This window comes from Neolamprologus multifasciatus, chromosome 22 (genome assembly GCF_963576455.1).
Source record: "Neolamprologus multifasciatus chromosome 22, fNeoMul1.2, whole genome shotgun sequence".
NCBI classification, from domain to species: Eukaryota; Metazoa; Chordata; class Actinopteri; order Cichliformes; family Cichlidae; genus Neolamprologus; species Neolamprologus multifasciatus.
The window spans coordinates 16,996,708-17,019,256 of NC_140459.1; the positions used below are offsets into that span (position 1 = coordinate 16,996,708).

At 40.8% G+C, this 22,549-nt stretch overlaps 1 protein-coding gene across 4 annotated transcripts in view; it reads right to left on the reverse strand.

Annotated features, from left to right (window-relative positions):
* atxn1a (ataxin 1a) overlaps nt 1-19,230 on the reverse strand; it is a 101,207-nt gene extending 81,977 nt beyond the window's left edge. Inside the window, exons 1-2 of one of the 4 annotated variants that reach the window (XM_085147591.1) lie at nt 18,981-19,230; nt 10,296-10,450 (exon numbers count right to left, since the gene is read on the reverse strand). The gene's annotated coding sequence lies outside the window, so the exon portion shown is untranslated. Of the gene's footprint in view, nt 1-10,295; nt 10,451-18,643 lie in introns of all 4 variants that reach the window. The other 3 variants (XM_085147589.1, XM_085147590.1, XM_085147588.1) reach the window with 3 other exon arrangements.
* Nucleotides 19,231-22,549: the final 3,319 nt, after the last annotated feature.

The window sequence follows — 22,549 nt, forward strand, 5'->3', positions numbered from 1 at the left end:
ACACACCCCTTAGGGATTTGTATTTAGCTGTTAATGGCCCCAGTTAAATAAGTAAGGAAGCGCTTTAGATAATATATAAATGGTGAATTTTCTTATCACATCTGTTTTGCAAGGTTTTTTGTTTTTAAGTACGAAGGCGTAGGCTTGCTAGGACATCCTTAACATTTACAGTATTTCTGTAGCTACTGTATTTAGCTGTATTCTGTCAGTACTTTTAGAGTGCATTAACATCTCACAAAATAAAACAGTGAATCACTGCCAGCACTGCACTTGAAAGTTTAAATGAGGGCAGGTTTTAGTAGTGACTGCTTCTGCCTTTCTGTGCAGAAAAAAAATGCATGCATTAGAAAAAATAAACACACACACACACACACACACGGTCGTCTGAGGTCAGGGAATTCTAAGTGCATTCCCCCCTTGACACATACTGTAAGTCTCTTTCATACACACACACACACACCACGAGTGCCGTACAAACACAGAGACAGACACACAAACACTTACTCAGAGGAGCGCCCCGAGTGTCTATACATGATTAAAAGACTGAAAGTGGGGCAGGCGCACAGTTCTTCTTCTCTGTGAAATTACTGCAGTTCCTTTTAGCCCACCTCAGCACACACACACACACAGCCACTCAAATGCACACATACTTGTAGCCCTGTGTCCATTATGTGTGCATAAATACAGCACAAGATAACAGGTCCATAAGTTGGCTTAATAATTAGATGATACCTGCCATGAAGGAGAGTACAGGAACCAACCCCTTACTCGTGCTGGCAGAACAAAAAATGACTGAAATGCTGTTTACTTGATGCTTTGCATAATTATGCTATAACAGCACATCCAGAACACCCCAAATATTAAAAAATAAAGCGCCCTATTGCTTCAGTGGATGTCCACTAACTGTTGAAAGATACCCTCATGTCTCATCTGTGTGAATGTGATATGTGATATATGTCAGCTTTTAATGTAAACTAGCTGATTATGAATTCAAACTGCTTTTGCTATGTAGTACTGCATATTTTAAGAACATCTTACCCTGAGCTTTTTACGCGAGCACAAATTAAAGGATCAATTTAAAGGATTAAAAATATCCAGGGGGGATTGAAAGGCATCATTACAATAAATTCTGCAGTCATAATGCTCGCCTTGCTATAGAATTGCAAAATGCTTCTATCTGAGATATTACTTCGAAAATAGCACAGTATTTTTTTTTTTTTTTGCTTCTTTTTTTGTTTTGCTTGGGTTTTTTTCTTTCTTGCTTCTATCACTATGCTATTCTGTGCAAGACCAGAATTTCTTAAACCTTTCACTGTACCTCCAGTGTTGAAAGATGATCTGGTCCATTGATTTGTGATCTTGGAACTTTTCACAGAAAAGTTGCAGATCTGCAAATACTGGAACCACTAAAAATAGCTCTCAGGGAATTCAGATGCCAGTTACCTCTTCCAGGACTCTGAACAGCAAACAAATCTGTTCAAAGGACAGATGTTTTACAGATTACATTATTACAGAAATGCTTAATTTTCTGTATTTCATGTTAAATTGAATTGTTGAGGTCTGGGAAGCGCTTCCGCTCCCTTAAGGCCAAAACAGAGAGAATGAGGAGGAGCTTCTTCCCCCAGGCTATTCGGGCCCTGAACCAGGTGTAGGACTGTACTCTCCCACACACATCACTATAAGACTGGACTCTCACACACATCACATCACCACACGCACCACCACACATTTCCTATAATTTCCTATAATTTATAATCTTTATAATCTCTCTCTGCTGTTTGCACATTTTTATTTATTTTTATTTTTACTGTAAATTCCTAAGTTAATTTGTAAATTTTGTAGTAAATTGTAAATACTGTAAATCTTTTTTCTGTCATTTAATGGTCGGGCATTGCGCAGCTACAAGCATTTCACCCCCCATGTCATACTGTGTATGGTTGTGTGTGTGTGACAAATAAAATTTGAATTTGAATTTGAATTTGAATTTGAAATAAATATATGTTTGCTTTACATGTCTGTTTTTTTGTTAAACAATCAATTCCAAATGTCAGTTATTACAATTACCATTCATTTATTTTGGAGCAGCACGATTCATATCCCTTCAGCAGCCTTTGCGCAGCACCTAAAACAAACCTTTGCGATCCTTAATTAAACTTCAGGTAGTCAGACACAGACGTGCGCTATTTTTGGCAGATCCACCTCATTCTGAGTCACGCACAAATGTTGGAAATCTGTCATGAATCATTCTACTTTGGAACAAAAAAACTAAAATGGCTTTCAGTTACATGTCTGTACAAGAGGTGCCAAAGACATACTGTGGTACCCTGAATTTAAAATTCAGATTTGCATGATTTTCCAAATGCTAAGTTCCACATTAGAGACTAACAAAAATAAAAGAAATCATGAGAAATGCATCAGGGTTTCTTGTTTATCAGCTTTACAGAGAAAAATGCCTTAGAGACGCATCATACTTCACAGTTTATCCCAAAATTATGTATTGAACATATGCTTTCAGGTATGAAGCAATTGATCTGGGCTATGCTTGGTAGAGGTATAATGCCAGTTACAAATCTCTTAACATGTGCACACCGTGCACCAATTTTGACAGAAAATACACAAACTGATCCGAGGCTTTTTCCATCTTGCGGGGCTTACAAACAGAAACCCATTTAAATGAGTGCAGGACACAAGCTTACTACTTTTACGAGGCATTATGAAACTGTGCCTCAGTTTTAGAAGATTAGAAGTAAACAACAACAATAAAACCCTACAAATCTCTTTTCCAAAGCTGGAGCAGACGGGACCGAGTAGTATTACTATTGGTCGACTCCGATCATGTGCTGCACTTGGCAAACGCACTTAGGGCCGAGAAAGACCTGTGCAAAAAGTTCAAACAGAAACCTGCAAATCCAGCAGCTTCTTAACAGCCTTGTGCAATTTTCCTGAGAATTAGATCATAGGCTGGGAGAGGGGACTGGATTTTTCTGTGTTGTGATTTTGGGAAATGAAAGTACACGTTTGAAACATGAACCTTTTGAAGTTGTGGATGTGTCCAGTTTTACATTGATCACTCAGGAACTGTTGATGCAACATCACTTCCAAGAGAAACTGATAAAATGCAGATAGCTTTTGGGTCATACTGATAAGGCCTGGACTTGCAGGTCAGCAGATAGGAAGTCAAACATACTCATACTGGCACTTTGTGTTAAAACACACATTCAAGCACACATGTTGCACAGTTAGAAGGATTGATAATGCTCACATTGTGCAGAATAGCATGCAAATAACATGGAAAAGCTGCATTAAATTTTCTAAATAAGAATACTGGCACAGAGCAGGATATTGAAAGTACTTCAGCCTTTTCTTAAGTATCCCTAACATCTGTATTTCCCTAACTATCAATATATTGACATTACCAAGACAACACACTATAAACAAGCCACGAGCACTAGCAACCATGGTGCAAGACAGCTGACTCATATTTTAACCTCCTCGAATCTTAAATATAGAGCTCAGCTCCTCAAAACAAACACCCACCTTGACACGAGATTTTCTCACATCTTGCAATTTAAAACAATACTGATGAATAAGTGCCACATCATACAATGTGTGTAATACAAACTAAATGCGCTGCAAAGAGGAGAGAACCTATTAGCAAACTGAATCATGGGAAGATGAAACATGCACTTACAGCCCTGTTTATAGTATCTCATAAGAATCATGATAAGCACTGATAAGCTTAAACCCAACCATTGCTGTTCTAATTTGTTTTACAGGAACTCAACCAACAAGGTATCTGCACATGTTAGCTGCTGCTCAGTGAATAGTTGTGATTCAGGGTCGCCCTGTTCAAGAGCAAATATCACAGAGCTCGGGTCTATCTGAGTGAATAAACTCAGCAGTGTATGCGTCAATGTTGCTGTTGGGTTTCCATCAGGAGGCCAGGAAACCTCTTCCCTGCTTTGTTTCATATCCACAATAAGAGACCTTGTGAAGTTTCCAGTTGGTTTTATCTCTGTTTTTCAAGTTCAAGAAATAGAAAAGCTTTGGACATCTACATAGAGTATCCTCAAATGGCTCTCCCGCTCTCTTGTGCATGTTTAAGTTAAAACTACCACACCAAAGCACCTTAAACAAAATAGCCTCCAATTTATTTATTACAGGCAGGGCGGTTCAGTTAAGTCGCAAACTGAGTAATATTGTCATTAACCTGTTACTTTCTGTTCAGCACCTTTACACATTCAACTGGCTAATCTCATATGGTTGTGTGACATTTATGCTGCTTTAGCGTGACACCATGTGTTGCACACTGCAAGCCGCTTTACAACCCAACTCCACTCCAGCTTCTCCTTTCATGCTGTTTGTGATTTACTTGCTCAACCTTGCTGTAGCCATTCAAACAACACAGCTAATAGGAATTTGTCTCAGTGTGCTCACATATAACCACAAGACACACCCAACAACACACAATACAACACAACACAATACAAATACAAAAAGTACATCTAATTGATCGAGCCTACCCCTGTTGGGAGAAGACTGAGCAGGTGATGTGTTATGTGGAAGGGGTCAGAAACAATCCTGCTAGCCATTGTGATGGCATAGTATGAAGCTATGGAAGGTAGATCACAACCAATGATCTCAGAGGCTCTACATGCAACTTTTATAAGCTGTTGTTTGGCTTGAGCTACGATAGCAAATCGGGCTGGGCTGAAAGTAAGCATGCTTACTCTGTAAGCATTTGTCATAGCACAGAGTCACATAGCCATTTCTCAAAACCTATCACTAAACTTACATTTTTTTCGCACACATGTTGTTTACACTACGGACGTACCGACTGATTATGTGAATCACATATTGTTCTGATCCCAGCTGGAAAAGTGGATCGTGATCTAAAGCGAATTCATTTCAGTTCTATGTTGTTTACTACACCACGCACTTGCAGTTTTTAAGTACTGTGCATTTCACCACACAGTGTAGTTAACATTACCAGTCGTGTCCACGCAGTTATCTGCTGTGATGAACCAGTCAGTCTGTTTCTGCGCTGTGACGGCGCCTCTTTCATATTTGTCTGCATTTACATTCACGCACTGAGGTGCTTTACCTCACTTACCTTTCACAACATCTTATCTCTAAAGCATGCCATTGTTGTCTCTATTTTATCATAATGAAAGCTGAAAAGACTGAACAGCAACTTGAGACGATGATGTCTGCAACAGTTACGCCCTTTCCTGAAATAGCTGTTATGACAGGTGTATTTTGTTCAAGTTCAATGTCCTGAAACAACATGTTTTTTGCATGCTTTGACTCCACCCTTGACCCAAATGGACACATGGATTCTCCTCCCTCACTCTCCACACCATTTCTCTTGCTTTAGGTAAGAATGTAAATGGTAGCCATAAAATGCCTCTTAAAAGGTGTACGCTACCTCAGTGCTCTCAACCCCCACCCTTTCAACAGTTAGGTAGCGTGCCCTGTCAGGTTGCAAATGCACTCAGCTTCATCTCAAGCAGCCCTGCTAGAGATGCTGTGGGGGCAAATAGCTAGGAGAGCTAATGGCACATCATGTAGCATTAAACCGAGCTGACTAGGCGCTGGTTTCCAAAACCAAAGCACTGGAGAGGAGGGGGAGAGAGAGAGCATCTTTTTCCCCTCGAAAAGGCTGTTCCTGAATTTTGAGGCTAAATGAAGTGGAAAGGTCTGAGGGGAGAAGAGAAGGGGAGTTACACAGTTACGTTAGTGGTGAATGTTACACATCTGACAGGCAGGCGTAGTAAGCACCCATATACAAACTACCAAATCTTCAGTCAGAAATATTATTTCTGAATTTTCAAAACACACAGTAAAACTAATACAGTTCTCTAACAGATTGTTTTAACAGTGCTGCCCTGCTGTGGCCTTAACGGGCCATGCTGTCAGAGGAAAATAGCAGAGAGCACAGAAGCAGTGTCAACAGCAGACAATGAAAGCTAAGCCCACTGAATTTATTTCCAAGGCTCTTAATTACTGTTATGATCTTATAGCTCTTCACAACGCCTACATTACTAAATGGAAACAATATCACAGCTTAGACCTATGACTGAAACAAGTTAACATTTGCAGAAAAGCCTCAACATGAAGAAGCCCTCGACCTAGATACTTTTAAAGGGATCCACCTACCAGACTTCAGTTGAAGCCATTTGAACTGTGGTTTAGTTTCTCTAATAGACTGTCAGACTGTTAAACAACAGGCCGGAAAATCATATCTGGAGCAACACACCACTTAAGTGGGGATTCCACCTTAAATGGTTCCCAAAGAGAAGGGAAGTGTTTATGGGGGATGGGGTATCAGGCCAGGTTCTAGGCGTCTATGTGAGGGTGGGCAGCTAGAAATAACATGTGGGTCAGAGACGAAGACTGAAGGTTAGAGCAGGCAATAGTAACTCGCAGGTTCCTAGTCTGCAGTCTCACAGAGAAAGGGAGAGAGAGCGTGCCAGGTGTCGTCCAGATTGGATGTCAGTCCATTTCTGCAGTGCTTCTGACCAGTCGTTCTGCACCGATGGAAGCACTGAGCTGAACATTAACTGCTCTCTGTAACTGTGTGCTGAAACCTCCAGCACTAGATTTGCCCGAATCAATTAAATTACGTGCAATACCTGCAACATTACGCTGAAATTCAAGCCCTGTAGACATACTGCAAACAGTACACGGGTATTTTTAAATACTGCACATGTATGCATGCATTACCAGATGTAAGAGAGTTCCCGTAAGAGGGAAGTTACAAAGTTCCCTTAAGAGCAGTGAAAGTTAGGGAATGTACAAAAACAGAAAAGTTTTTGGTGCTTAGTAATTTCCCATTAGGGAACATACTTTTTCTACCACAGGTAATTCCCTTGGGCAAGTCCCTGTGGATAGGTGTGTACGCTGGCTATAGCACACTATCCGTGCACATATTTTCAAATATTCGTGATACTGAGCTGCATGTAAGGTTGTTAATGTCTGATCTCAATAAGAGTTAGATTATTCATGGCCATCCCATACATGTTGTTTCTTACTCTGTGTCCATGACGGCCTTACTGCATGTTAGCATGAGTGTCTACAAGAACGGCTCACTTTAAACAATATCTATACCCATAGCAGGTATGAGACTGGGCCCCGTTAGTCTGAGCTCTCTGGCAGCTAATATTAGATGATAGTGTCAGAGAATTGGACCTGGTCTGACCACAGTGAAACCTTACATTGACCTCATTTATCTGTGTCATAGCTCATCAGCTGGCCTGCCACACAGTCACCCACTGTTGAACACACTCACGAAAACATGAGACTGAGCTGCAGCATCCACAAAAACTAACACACAAATGCCTGACTAAATGCACACAAATATACAGCTATAAAACTGAAGACACAAAAATAATAGAAAGCAGAGTCGAGGAGCAGGCATTTTTTAGGCCACACTATACTAAATTACAACTTTCTGATTATTCTTTTGTCTTATTTTGACATTTTTTGTTCCCGCATTTTGATTTATTGTGACCACAAGATGCAATTTATTCCCATTTTTGTTTCCCCATTTTGGTTAAGTTGTGCACACACAATAATAAGAGCTGTCTGACAGCCCAGGCAGTCTCCCTTTTACTTTGTTGGAAAGGTATTCACAAATTTAAGCTTTCCAAATCAATAACTCATGAGCAAATTGTTGGTAAAACACGGGCGGCTCCTCTTTGTAGCCACAGCACGGCGAATAACAAGCTGCAACTTCATTTTCAACAAGAGGAGGTGTCTCTCCACGTGCACCCAAGCAACCCTCTACAACACCAATACTACAAATACTACAAAAATTATAAATAACTTCACTCCTTCACAGTCGTGTCAGAAAAATCACTTCACACATGAACGGTCTCCTGTTCTACTAGCTATTTCTTTCCTCCATATCGCAGCTCCCAGGCTCCGTACACATCTACACATAATATATACAGTTTTTGTTTTTCTCAACTCAAGGAATTATTTCTAAACTTGAGAACAAAGATCGCATTATCTTGTAAAACACCATTCCAATCAAATCAATAATAGAAGCGTGACGCTATTAAAAAAAGCATAGAAGAGAAAACTGTTATAGACGGTAAAACAGCAGGAAGAAAATGAATTCTCTTTATTGTACAGAAATGAATTCCTATAATTGTCTTGCACCATACTTGTGTCAACTCACTCAAAGCAGGAGTGATGCTACCACCGTACAAGTCAGCTCTCATCACCCAGTAATGCATATAATACAGTGACTTTCATCAAACAAGAACTGCGGGCCACTGGTTTACAGTGCCAACCAAATTTATTAGACCACCACCCAATGTAATCTTTATACCACAGCTGCACTAAATTAACAGTACTGATCATTGTCAAAATATTTTATCACATTTCTTTTATTAAAATGATATTTTTAATGGCAAAACTATAAAGATTTTCCAATTTACTGTTATACAAACAACAAAAATCTGAGAAAATCTTTTTAATTAAGATGTCAAATTACAGTTATTTACTTGCATTCCTCAATAGAGGGTGGCTGTAGCTCAGCACATAGAGCACATAGATTGTCTACTGATTGGAACGGTGGTAGTTCGATTCCCACAAGTGTCTGTGCGACGGATTCATTCGAGTGTGAATTCATATTAGTTAAAAAAAATAAATCTGGGGTGAAATTACCACAAAATTAGTGTTTGAATGTTCTACTTCTCGGTCCAGTGTGCCGACTCGAATGTGGGTATGAAAATGCTGTAACTTTGTGAAAATATTTTCTAGTCTAGGCCGATGAAAGAGAATAACAAACTAAAAAGAAAAGACACTTTCTCCAAAGAGGTCCTGAAACTGTAATTGGGAATGGACTCCTGGGGATCGCGGCCAGGCAAGTATCATCCTGGATCGCTCCGGAGGAGTGTTTTAGCACACCTCCCTGACTGTCACAGCCAAATGACCCTGTTCCAATGTCATGAGCTTACTACATAGCTAAAGGAAAGGCCAGAAATAATAGCCAGCGAGTCAGTCAGTCAGACATGTACCCTGAAAGCTTGTCAGAAAGCTAGCCTGCAGCCAAGTATCAAGCCAAATGTCCAGCCAGATGAGGCTGACCCAAAGCCAGCCATCCAGTATAAAGGTGAACTAGCCAAGCCGCAGCTACCAGCCAGACAGGGAGCCAGCTGGACTGACATACAGATAGACAGAGAAATGTAGCACTGCACCCAGATCTATTCGAACCACACCACAGATTTGTCAGAGGAAATAGTTTCACTGTTTTAAATACTGCTTGTGGTTTAGTTGCACAGACTTGTCTCGACCTGTCATCAAGTGTTTGCCCATGTATGGCCCAGGCCATATGCTTAACCATGATTTTTTGTTACTACATACCGGTGCAATGTCAAAAAAAAGATAGAGAGAGCATCTAGCCCCTTATTTGAATTCTCGTCTTTACTCCACATGCCACGTCATGGACCATCAATGAAATGACAGGCAGCATAGTTTTCTGGTGCATTGCACTGACCCTGGTCTTACAAGGAGTAAACAGTAGTAATGGAAAGCAATGTTTTGCCAAGAATAACACTGGTGAAGGGTGGGTTTTGGTATTCCAGGGATTGTTTCTATCACTGGCCATTTTCCTGTTATTGAATTCCTCTCACTCAATGCATATCCTTCTGGCTCAGACTTAAGTCATTGTTGATACCCACACACCCACTTTGCAACTGGGGACATGGGGCTTTTGCTACCCACTGAGGTAAATCCAGCAAAAATAGAGGTGCACTCAGAGTCACTTTAACTGGAATGCACAAACAAGTTAGCGTGATGTAATGGACTCTCTGCATGTCCAGACACCTTCATTTCCAGCTCGGTCTACAGTTTGTTAAACTTTAAGGTTTCATTTGCAAATGGGAAATTACAAAACACCTGCCTCATACTAGACTGGTTTACATGACATAACTGAATGCATGAATACAAAAAGCGACTTGCAAGAAAGGGTATAATGTTCTTTGTAATTGAAAAGATGAAAGGAAGAATTTGAATGGCATGGTCCAATTCGGTTTATCCAGCTGTCTAGGATGACTAATAAAGTTAAACATGACCTGATGTAATCAATTATAGCACAAGTAACAGTGTATTTTGATTAATTAACGTAGTACTGCCCCATAAATCAGCTCCAATAAAGTCAGAATGAGCACAAGAATTCATTAGTTGTTAACCTTGTGCCATAACCTTCACCCAAACAGTATTTGTGAATGTAATGTTTGAATAATAGAACTCATTACATTTGTGCTCCAATGAATGTACATTACCCCAATTCCTAACATTCTCTCTATCTATCTGGCTGTGTCCCAGGTTGTCAGCTTATCCCTGTCCCAAGCCTGAAGCTCTGCTGGGGAAAAGAAGAGTCTGCAGGAGCTGTCTGCTTGCCAGTCAGCGTCAACTCCCCTCTGTAATCCTCTACTGCCTTTGATAAGGAAGAGAAGAGAAGAGAAGAGAAGAGAAGAGAAGAGAAGAGAAGAGAAGAGAAGAGAAGAGAAGGATTTTGTAGTTTGGAGATAAGTGGGAATATTTTTTTGAAATAAGCAAATTAATAATTTTAGCAACAAAACCAGATTTCAATGATCCCACCAAATGTTTTGTGGCTCTTTCAAGCCTCATCTTAAAGAGACACTCCTCTGTTACGCCCTATATAAAACCAATAACACATACACATTCCCTACTAATAGCTGAGCCGTTACCTGTTTGGTTCTCCTTCATTTATTTTAGCATTCAAAAGGTCCACGACTAAAACTTTTCGTTCCTTCTTGGAAAAGAGATAACAAGCGGGAGCATGGTGAATAAACTAATGCATGTTCACCTGCCTTTCATTTATAGTTCAGAGGATCTTACTGGCTTACAGATTCAAATTTGTAGCCTGCGTGCTCGTCATTTACCTATTTTTCTGTTTTTATTTAGACACCCTGGAGTTTAGACTATTTCAGCCTTTTACACCTTTTTCCTGGAAAACAGATGACCCTATATCATGTCAGCTCCACTGGCAGCCATTACAGAGCGAAAGCCAGCACACAGCCAAAGTAAGTCCCAAAGCCAGCTTCCCTGTTTCACATGGTTATTGAGCCATACAGCAGCTTATCGACCCGACAGCGTAACACAAGTTTGTAGGATGGCTTTAGTCCTCTCTCCCTCTATTTATCTTCCTCTGTCTGTCTCGTTCGCTCATTCGGGCACTGGGACTATCTTGGTCATTCAGAAGATTGGTATTGATTAGCCACTTCAAAATAAAGACGGTAAGCACAGAAACAGGGTCACAAAGGCTCTAATGTCTGAGCACACACACACAAGGATCAACGAATGCTGCAAAGTGGCAAACAAGAGCAATCCTTTCTAAGGTCCTCTAATGTCGTGATAGCTGTACATTAATAAACTAAACTATGATCAGGACAAATACTGGCAAATAGCGCAAGCAAACAGTGGCATGTTTTTCACTCTTCCTGCAGATTCAAGGGCACAAACGACAGATTAAGGAACACAGGACTGTACACTAGTCAATAAAAAAAACATGATAACACATGGTGAAGTGTTCTGACACGAGGAAACGTTCATTGATCCCCTTAATAGCAGCATACTGTACGTGAATGTGTCCTTTATCTCGAGTGCGTGCATGTGTACTCGCCGCACTCGTGAATAGAGGAGGATAAAAGGAAAAGCTGAAAAGGTCTGAGCACACCGCACAGTTCAACAAGACAGCTCGATCGCTTGATCTGCCCCCATCCCCACCCACTGCTCTCTACCTTTTTAAAACCATTTTTCCTCACACACTTTTTTTGTTGTTGGTCCCTCTCATAGCTCACCTCACTGGCTTTTTGTCATTCTTTTCTGGCTCACCTCATTCGATCCCACACTTCGGAGCTTTTTTTTTATTATACCCCTGCATTTCTGAACAACACTGTTTCCTTTCTGTCAAGCTCTCGGGTAACTTTTAGCAGAAAAGGAGAAAACCACGGATTAACTCGCAACTGCAGTCGCATCGTTTTCATTATCCCACAGCAAATAACATTTTTTTTTGTGTTACAGCAACAGACATGAAGGTGTTTAGTGACTATTCTGAACATTGTGGCTTGGTAAGGAAGTTCTGGCACCTGATTTGGATGCTTGATGTTTGAGAACTACCAGAAAGCCAAGTGGGAAAGGTCAGCGTAGGACCCACTGGAGAGATTAAGCTCAACTTTGACACGGGAGTAGCTGAGGATCCCGAGGGACAAACTGGAGAAAGTTGCAGGAACAGTACTGCCCGGAAGCCGTTCGCGCAATAGTCACAACAGTTTATTAACTGACTTGTCTTCATGGGCGCAAACTGTAGCGGTAAACAACAGAACCACACTAGCAGGCACGCAGCGGCACCACGAGTCACAAGACTTTCGGCAAAATGAGACTGAAGTTGGAATACCACACATTAGTTTCGCTTTTAGATATTCTTCTGTGAGATTTGAAACTCAACTTTCATTTTCACTCACTGCTTCTTTAGGTTGAGGCACCACAACTACACGGGTAGATCTAAGCGCCCGAATGATTTTGGTTCAGGTTGAAACACTTTTCCCACGTGAAGGCATGAAATGTATTTCAAATCGAAACTCAAGAGTCATGCCACAATTTAAAAAGAATTTGCAAGTATTGATACAAACAAATAGATTTCTTTTTTTTCTTTTTTTTGTAGCCTCAAGTAGTCTCAAAAATCACGTGTAATTTATATGATAATTTTATTGTCTTTTTTGGCATAAAAATACAGCCAATTAGAATTTACAATACATTTCTATGACAAATCCCAGTTTATTTATGGCATGTTTGCACTACAAGTGGATCAGTTCAACTTGTCAAATTTTCTGTGCAACCCAATGTAAAGAGTAAGCATTTTGTTCCACATAATGGCTCAATAGAGACACAGAGACACGCAGACACCTGTTTCGCACATTTGTCAATCTATTTGATCCTCCCACCCATCATTCACTCAGAGTATTAAACCATTTCTGTCACTTATTCATTCAGGCGTGAAATCTCCACCCAATCATTACCTGGAAATGATCTCTCTCTTTATGTCTTTCTCACAAACACACTGACACAAAATCTCCCGCTCATTTCCACACACGTGTGCGCGCACACACACACACACACACAGCGCAAGTTCCAAACACAAAGACGACACTCTAGCGTGATCTAGCAGATGTGTGTATTCATGTGTGTTTGACGGTGTGAGTCCGTGCACACATATGGCAAATGAGCCAAGCTCAGTTAAATGACTTGTGATTAGGACACATTGGCTTCTAATTGCCACTCATTACCATTTGAAAGTGAGTGGCGGCTCAAATCAAAGGCAGCAGTGGTAAAGTGTGCGCATGTGTGCGTGCGGCAGGAGAGCGGCTGAAGCAGCACGCCTGATTCACAGCCGCACGACTTGTACAACAGTTTGGACTTTTGCTTCATGCTTTTCCTTACAAGTAAGGCAACGCTTTTTGGAGAAATGTGGGGAAAAAATATTCTGAAACTCAATCTAAAACTCTTTGAAATTCAAACTGGAACTAGCACAACAAAATCTAAGTTTACTTTTCAGCATCTCATGGTAGACTTGTAGTCAAGACCGCCTAATCCGAGACCAAGACAAGACCAAGACCAGAGGGTATCGAGACCAAGACAAGACCAAGACCAGAGGGTATCGAGACCAAGACAAGACCAAGACCAGAGGGTATCGAGACCAAGACAAGACCAAGACCAAGACCGAGACGAGACGAGACGAGACCAAGACCAAGACCGAGACAAAAAAAAAGTCTTTAAACTGCAGCCAGATGCTGCTTCGTTTACGGGTCTCGGGCATATTTATGTGTTTTTGCTTTCGCACAGCCCTCCTCACCACTGTCTACTGTCTCACTCACTCACTGAAAGGACTGACGCATGCTCCACTTGACTGTTGCGTCTCTCACCCTCTCTGTTTTTCACATAATGATATTATCCTATATCCTCGCATGTGATTGGCCACAATATGGAGGGATTGGAGCGTAGATGAGCCACTGTGTGAGAGCTGAGCAGCCAAAGGAAATTAAGTGGGGGTAGAAATGACTGAAAGATTATTAGGCTCTGTTTTGAGCTTTGTTCAAAAAAGAATGACTTCATATATATATATATATATATATATATATATATATATATATATATATATATATATATATATATATATATATAGTTTTTTAATTAAGCAGCAAGGCAGAACAAAGTCGGGCCTGTATCAAGACACAGGGACTAAACCCCAATTCAACCAGACCCAGAACTGATCCAGAATTAAAACAGGACTACAACAGTAACCAAGACAGAACCAGAATCAGAACTAGATGATAGCAGCACTAAAAATCATCTTAGACCTGCACTACACTTATTTTTTAATTCTACCAAAGTACACTATTTAGATTCTGAAAAGTTTATATAATTATTTAGCCTTGTTGAGCAAACAAGCCTGCATAACTTAATAAATATAGAATTTTAAAAGTAACAAACGCTATCTAAAAAGATACAATAGGTACGAGATACATGTTCTGATAAGTTTTTGGCAAACAACCATTTGACTAACATGTGTGTCTCACCTGCTCTTGTTCCATCTCTGTTCTGTCGTCATTTTCGTCGTCTCTCTCCCTCTCTGTTCCTCTCTCTCCCTCTTTGTGCTGACAATCAAGCCAAACACAAATATACAGTGGAAACCAGATATTTACATACTCTTCAGATAAAAACACAAACACTTTTTAATTGTAACATCAAATCAGACTAAATGTTTATTTTTTTAGATTGATAAATATAAAAAACATATTTGTTAACTTTAAGAGTAAAGAGAGAAACTGTCTGTATTTCTTAATTGTAAATGGCACCAAATTGTATTCAAAATTGAGCCACACTTATGGAGCTCCACAATTCTTTTCCAGAATTATTTTCCAGGTGTTTTGGTTGACATCTCTTGATTTTTCAAAGAAACTTTCCCATTTCAAAGAAACAGGCTCTGTGTTTTGCCTTATATGCATCCACAGCTGTGCCACCAATTTACCCACATGGACTCTACTAACCAATCAGAAGCTTCTTAAGCTCAGAATGGAATAATCTGGAGTTTTCTTAATTAATCTTAATTAACAATAAACTTAGTGTATATGTACTCCTACATTTGATGAAAGTGATTAAAATAGACAGCTCCCTCTTTTTATTCTGACATTTAACTAATTCAAAAGACATTGCAACATTTATTTATCTAAAACAAAAGTTTACTCTAAATTGATGTTTAACAGTAAAAAAAAGGTTTTATGTTTTCTCCCTAAAGTGTATGTAAATATCTGGTTTCAACTGTGAATATACTGCTGTGTATTGAAATTCCTCTTGTTTTGCATAGATATACTGAACATACAACAACAACATACAAAGCATAATATATAAAATAACATCTACCTGAGTTTTTTCTTTGAAAGAAGCTCCTTATGTCCATTGTTGTGTTCATCAGTACACAACTGAAACCGATTTAGAGAGTTTGTTTAGCCGTGGAGGGTAACAACTGAAAATATGAGATGTAAGCTAAGACTCTCTAAAAAAATCAGCATTGTCGTTCGGCTTTTTATTTATCCATTTGTTGATTCACTCGAAGAGTAAGTAACGCAACCAAGTGATCAGTTTGATATCAATCTTTTGTGATACACCGTCATATTTACATTATTAGTTCAGTACGAATGATTTCCGTTGGTACCTGGTCAAACTTAAGCTCTCCTCTACAGCAAACTCGCAGGCAGCAGCTTCTCCCCCCTCGCTCACATGGGTGCTGTGCTCAGTCGCCTAGTGCCAAAGCTCGGATCATACCAAAATCAGGGGGAATTTAGGACGGTGCGCTCTGTGTTTCGTGTGTTGTTTTTGTTTTATACAGTTGTCAGTCAGGCATCTAACAAACAAATTACACTCCAAAAAACCCCATGCTTCTGAAAAAATGACCCGGGCTTAAGCCCAGTAAGACACCCCCCGCTCCGCTGATGGTTGACTCCAAATCTCCCGAACACTATGTCGATTTGAGAGCGCAAGACCGAGACAGCGAGACCAAGACCGAGACCAAGACAAAAGTCCGTCGAGACCAAGACCGAGACCAAGACAAAAGTCCGTCGAGACCAAGACGATACCAAGACCACGTAAAAGTGACCAAGACCGGTCTCGAGACATCCAACTCTATCTCATGGTAACAGTCTTGGATTAGCACTGGGCAAATCGCTGCCACTCTACCTAAATCACTACAACACCCTCTGCTTACCTCCCTTCTAAAAATCTGCCCATCTTCCCTTTATATTAACACCTCCCTTCTGCTCAAGCATTCATAATGCATCTATCTCCCAGCCATAAGCTGTTTTCACACCGGAACACCAGAGTCTGGAGAATCAGGTGAGCACACTGGCGGAAGTTGCTCATTTTCACAGGTAGCACACAGCAGGAGGCAGACCCGTTCATAAGCATTCTTACCACCAGAAACCTTCTGAGCGGTTCAGGCAAAGCTGCTGCCTGTGGAACGTGCAGGGGACGGGACAAAAGGCAACCAGTTGCTCGCGCTGCACGCTGACAGCCATCACACAGCGGTGGATATTTGCGTGCTAAAAATGTACCGCGGTGGATTAACATCTATAAAGCTTCGGTCATGAACAGTTCCTGGACGCCTCTAGTTGACCTCGCTAGCAGAGAAATTTATTTCAATTAAAAAGACCTTTCCATGGCATCCCACAGGGACTAACACCGGATCCCACTCACTTCATTATCCACATCCTTCCCATCATTATACATGAATCCATCCCTTGTTAAAGATTTGAAGCTCAGCTTTACCTCTTGGATGCGACCCCTTCCTCTCTTCTCCAACCTGCTGTCTTTAATACCAGTCACACATAAAAATTACATTATAATTTCAGTATGGTTAATAAAGACTTAATGGCCATGTTGTTAAGTGCAAATACAACAGCCAATCACATGCCACCAACTCAATGCATTGATCTGCGTGTTCAAAAGGGTCTGACCGAATACCAGTACCAAAAAAATGGCTGGCCAGTGTCGATTATGTTTTTTTTTTTTTACAGAAAAGAGACAAAAGTCAAACTAGTGTGCATTTTTTCTTCACACTTTTTCTGTTTATTTATTATTAAACATTAAAAGTAATTATAAAGTAAGTTCACACTGATCTCTGAATATTTTTCCACACCATGTACCACATGAAGGTGTTTCTAAATGTGTGTTTCACTGCACTGACACAAATGTTGGAAGAGCTTGTATATGGGATTTATGGCAACCACAAGATCACATTTCTTTCAGTACTTGGATAACAACAATCATAGGCAGTGCAGATAAAATCTGAAATATGTGTTTACAGGCAAGAGTCAAAGCAAGCAAGGAATTTAATTAATGGGTCACTCGTATGTTTGTGCTCGCATCCTCCATGGAGGACAGAAGTTCTTGAACTAGCGACAGCACTAACAGAAATGTCCAACACCATAAAACCCGTAACACCGGAGCCGACGGGCTGCACTGACTCTATAGGTTCACTCTGCAATTATTTGCTAACACACAGTGGCTGCAAGTGAGTGAATTACAAGAACCATGGAATAAAACAGAAAGTGTGTTTTTACTGAAAGCTGCAGATTCAAATTTGTTGGTGTTTTAATATTTTCTATTTCTTTCAGTAACACGTTTAAAAAATAGCAAAACAAAAGCCTTTTAGATAGAAAGCAAGTTTAACCACGATCACAGCTGTCTGCTGAGATGTCTGTGTGTTGAAAGCGCTCTATGGGGTGTCCAGTCATTGATTGCTTAAGCCTACAGGACAGGCTTCAAAGATGAGAAATGACATAATCAACAAGTAATGCAAACCCACTTCTGTTTTTTCGTGTTTTTCCTATAAATTGCACAGATATCATCAGAAAAGAGGAAGACTTAAGCATGCAGCTGGTGGAAAGAAGCGCAGCTTTTTTCTTTCTTTTTCTTTTTTTAATCTTGAGCATTCACTTTGTCAATCAGTCTGCTGCCATTAGGAATGCTCGTTAAAAACTATAGTGTGAGTGAAAGCATTGGCTACCACTTGGGACGCATAGCCTACCCTGCTCTGAGGTGTAAACAGAGTAAAAATAGCTTGCTATCACAGGCTTCCCTACAGTCCCGTTATATAATGGTCCATGCTAGGATGAATGACATCACGGGTAGTCCTGCAATCACAAACCGTATGTCCTTTACAACCAGCTGACAACGTAAAACATTGTGTAGTATTACGTGCGCAACAATAAATGCTTCCTAAGAATCGAAACATGCAAAACACCTGCGGTTACGCTTTTTTTTTTTAAATCTAGAAATCATGTGGACTGTGGTTAGTAGTTCGCCTCCTTTCGTGTGGAGAAAACACTTCCGCGATAGTGAAACGTAGATGTTTTTTTTTTTAAAAATGTAACGCTTTCCCCTGACAGTCCCTGTCAGTAAGAAAAGAGTTCAGAAGAAGACCAATGTGGCCCGAAGCGACATTATTCGGACATGTCCGACAAAGAAATAGTCTGCAAAGAGGAAATGTTTTGAGCCGAGGTCGAGTGGCGCAGTTACTGGAAGTACAGCGCCTGCCCGACTCCCAACTCACCCGGCGGACGCGCTCCTCGCTCGGTGAGAATCCAGCCGAACCTCCGCCCCTCTTTCGTCCCATTTAAACAACACTTTGCGTTCACGTTTCCAAATGACAAGTATACCCACCCACAGCCCGCGTGGCCGCGTACTGTGTGGTCACTTAAAAATAGGTCAGAGTGCGAAGTAAACATTTTCTAAGGCTTTGAAGTAAACCAGAGCTTCAGCGCCACCCTTCCCAGTTCTTCCAGCCATTTTTTTAAAATTTAGCCAGCTCCAAAAGAGAAGAGTGACGACGTCAAAGCGGTGACAGGTTGGCGAAAGCGGCTCTGTGGAAATAGTTTTGTGCGACTTACTGCGGGGCGTAGCGGGCTGTTGAGTTTGTGTCTCTCCTTGTTGCCAGGGCTCCCCTGCTCTGCTCCGGCGCTGACGGTGGAAAGCGTCTCCCCTCCTAATGATGTCTGCAGCGCTCAGCTAATAGCTCTCTGCCCCCACCTTCAGAGAGAGAGAGAGAGAGAGCGAGGGAGGGAGGGCGAGAGAGAAGTTCAAAACTGGAGCAGTTTGTAAACTACTCATGCAAAAATATGAGAGCTCGGAGCACAGAAAGCAGTCACAGAGATACAAGAGAGGTTCACTGACAGTGCCAGAGTGTGGGAATACACAGTATTCCTTTATTGGTAAGATTGTTTTACTCACAGTGGAGATTGGGCTGCGTTTTCGGGAGCAAATGCAAAAGCGAAAGGAAGAATGGTTAATATTAGTATTATTATTTCTGTTTAACTCAGCCTCACTCAAAAAGTAACTCAACAGTGTAAACACTTTATCTACAATACAATAAGTATTGAGTAATATAAACTCAATGTTGCACAGCTCAACATTGAGTTTATATTACTCAATTAAAATTCGGAGGCATTTATACTTAAGGCTTAAAAAGGGGGGCTCTATTAATCAATATTTCTGTGTCAAAATGATCCCACACTGCTTCAATAATGTTGAGGTCCGGGCTCTGAGGGCCAAATCCATGACTGATCGTGCTCCATTGTTTGTTTTTTCTAACCAGGTATGTATTTATTGCATTGGCAGTGTGTTTGGGATCACTGTCATGATGAGAAATTAAGCTGTTGCCAACCAGCTGATTTTCAAATGGTATTGCTTGGTGGATTAAAATCTGATGGCACTTTCCCTTCTCTCAGAATGACTCCTTGACAGCCTCCCGTCCACGGAGACCATTTCTGATGAGGCTTTAGTGAACAGTAAATGGATCAGCTGAAGGGCCCATTCCTTAAGGACAGACTGTTCATCTGCTGTAGATTGTTTTTAGGCCTGACACTTCTTCTTCTGTCCTCCACCTGTTCAGTTTCCTCAGATTTTTTTTTCAAGGACACAGTGCACACCATTTCAAGACATGCCAGATTTTCAGCAAATAGCTCTTCGAGGTGTAAAAATAGTGTTTCCTGTCTGTCACACTTTGTTAGCTTAGGTGTTTTTCATAGATTCAACAAAAGAAATGGGAACAAATTATGTGTTTTTCCAGCAGCCTGCTAGTAACAAAGTGCCTAGAGACAGAAATTAACATTTAATTCATAGGTCAGTGTTCAGTGCGTACAAGGACTGAAAATGAGTAAAAGCAAAAAGCAGCCACTATCTAATGCGGCTAATAACTTTTGCACAGCACCAGCCAAAAACATTTTTACAAAGTCGTAGTGGCCTTGACCTTTTCCCACCTAAAGCTAATCCTTTCATCCCTCAGTGCATGTGAACGTCTGTGCCAGACGTGCAGAGACGCCGCCTTCACATAGAGAGGATGGACAGATGGACAGCCAGAAAACAGAATGCCTCGTAGCATAGCTGTCACCAGCAAGGAGGCATAACGTGTCATAAAGTAGATCCACCTCCACTGGCTAACATATCAAAAGGCTGCAGGTCACTGCTTCAACCATTTAAATCTAATAATATCATATGTATTATGTAAAACATATGTAATAATAATGCGACACATTGTGTACTTTTGCTTTTCTTTTGGTTAGTATATTGGTACATCTGTGTATTATGTAATCTAGTGTCACTAATTTGAATAGATGATATTTTTATTAGCCCATGCAGGGGAACAAAAGTGTCACAGCAGCAAAACAAAGTCCATAAAGTGTGATAAATGAAGAAGACAACATAAAAGTTAATGAATATTATCTGAACACAAGCCACAAAGCATATTAGGAGTCTGAATGAATAAATATAACACGCAGCAGGCCTTTGGATCCTGGATGCAATTTAGCAAAAACTCAAGATTCACTTCAGATATTTGTTCTTATTGTTTATGCTACGAGGTTAGTCCTGTTTTCAGCGTGAATTGCTGCAAAAAAACATGCCATCCTTGGATTTGACTACACCGGGAAACTTCTGCTTTTTCTCAGAAGAGAAGAAGGTCATGGTATGTTTGTTTTGTTTTTTTAAAGCCAGAGAGTTCAGGAGCTGTTCAGCTGAAGGCAGTCGCTGACAGTCAGCTGACAGTGACATGATGGAACATCTCAGCTGCCGACAGCGACTGTTTTCACATACACACGCATAGCTACAAACATAAACACAACGATGGAGTGATGCTAGAAAACATACTTATGAAAGATGTTTATGCACTCGTGTCCTGATTAACTCTAATTCACTTTAAGGGGGCTAAATTCAATTCGCTCTAGTTCAAAGTTAATTATTATCAGTTATAATCATGCATAAAGCATGCGTCAAATAAGCACAAAAACTAAGCTGTGCCACTGAAATAAGCTATCAAGATGAAAGAAATAAACACCCGCTTAACCCCTTCTCCTCTTTTTTGTGTTTTTATGATCTTGACCTCCGTGACCTCTCCCAGATTTCCAATGTGACAACAAGTGCCTTTGCCTCTTCGTCAGAGGAGAATGCAACCTGACACTGCCCGAGAGCCGAAGGGTGCACGAGGCTGCGGAGTGACAGACGATCAGGGATCTGTCCCACTCCCTGCGAGTCACTCAATAAGTGGCCTATTGTCCAGCACTCTATTGTGCTCTTGTCACATGCATCCCAAACAAAGAGACAGAGAGGTAGGTTGCCCTGTGTGCTAGAGGGCTAGCATTACATTCATGAAGAGATGCGGTGTACAAGCAAGTGTACGCAGGGAATGAAGAGCTTCATTTAAATAAAAAAAACAAACAAACATTTAATATCCAGACCACATGTGTGCCATTTGATCCTGGAAGCCCTTGTAGTCCAAGTAGTAAAGGAAATAGTGCACTAACATGCAGAAGGCCATCAAAACTGTGGAAGTGATCTGCAACTTTGAGACATAAAGGAGATTTAAATACGATGAGATTTGACTGATTGTTGTCATTACTACATCAGCCAGATGTATGCGTACTTTTGTGCTAACCTACCACCCATAATGCACCTCGTAGTTTCAGTTTCACGCCGTGTTGCTAAAATAGAACTTCCTATAATAACAAATGTGTAAGGCCAGAGTCAAGCGGAAGCAGTAAGTTGACCACACGTTTCAAAATAGATCACCAGTTTAATAAAAATACTTCCTCAGTGTCTCTCGAGCTCATGGGCCTGCACATACGCAAGCATGTACTTGCACCTTCTTGTTCTCTGCATGCACTCACAGGTTCACACCTACTCACTCTCACAACGCGCCGATCTAATCTTTACATATAGGATGCTAAACGTCTTCTGCAGACAGTTCAGCAGCCCTCTGTTTGATATTGACATTGGTTTGCACCGTTCAGAGCACAACGTGACTCCATAGCTGTGTGTGTGTAGTGCAGGGCCATAGCGTGCTTGAGGAATAAAACAGAAACTACATCCATGGGAGGAGCAGATTCTTCGAGGGTTGGGTTCCTCCCTAGAGATGTACCTGTGTTTTTTGTAGGAGGTGTGAACAGTATACACTCGGGTACAATGA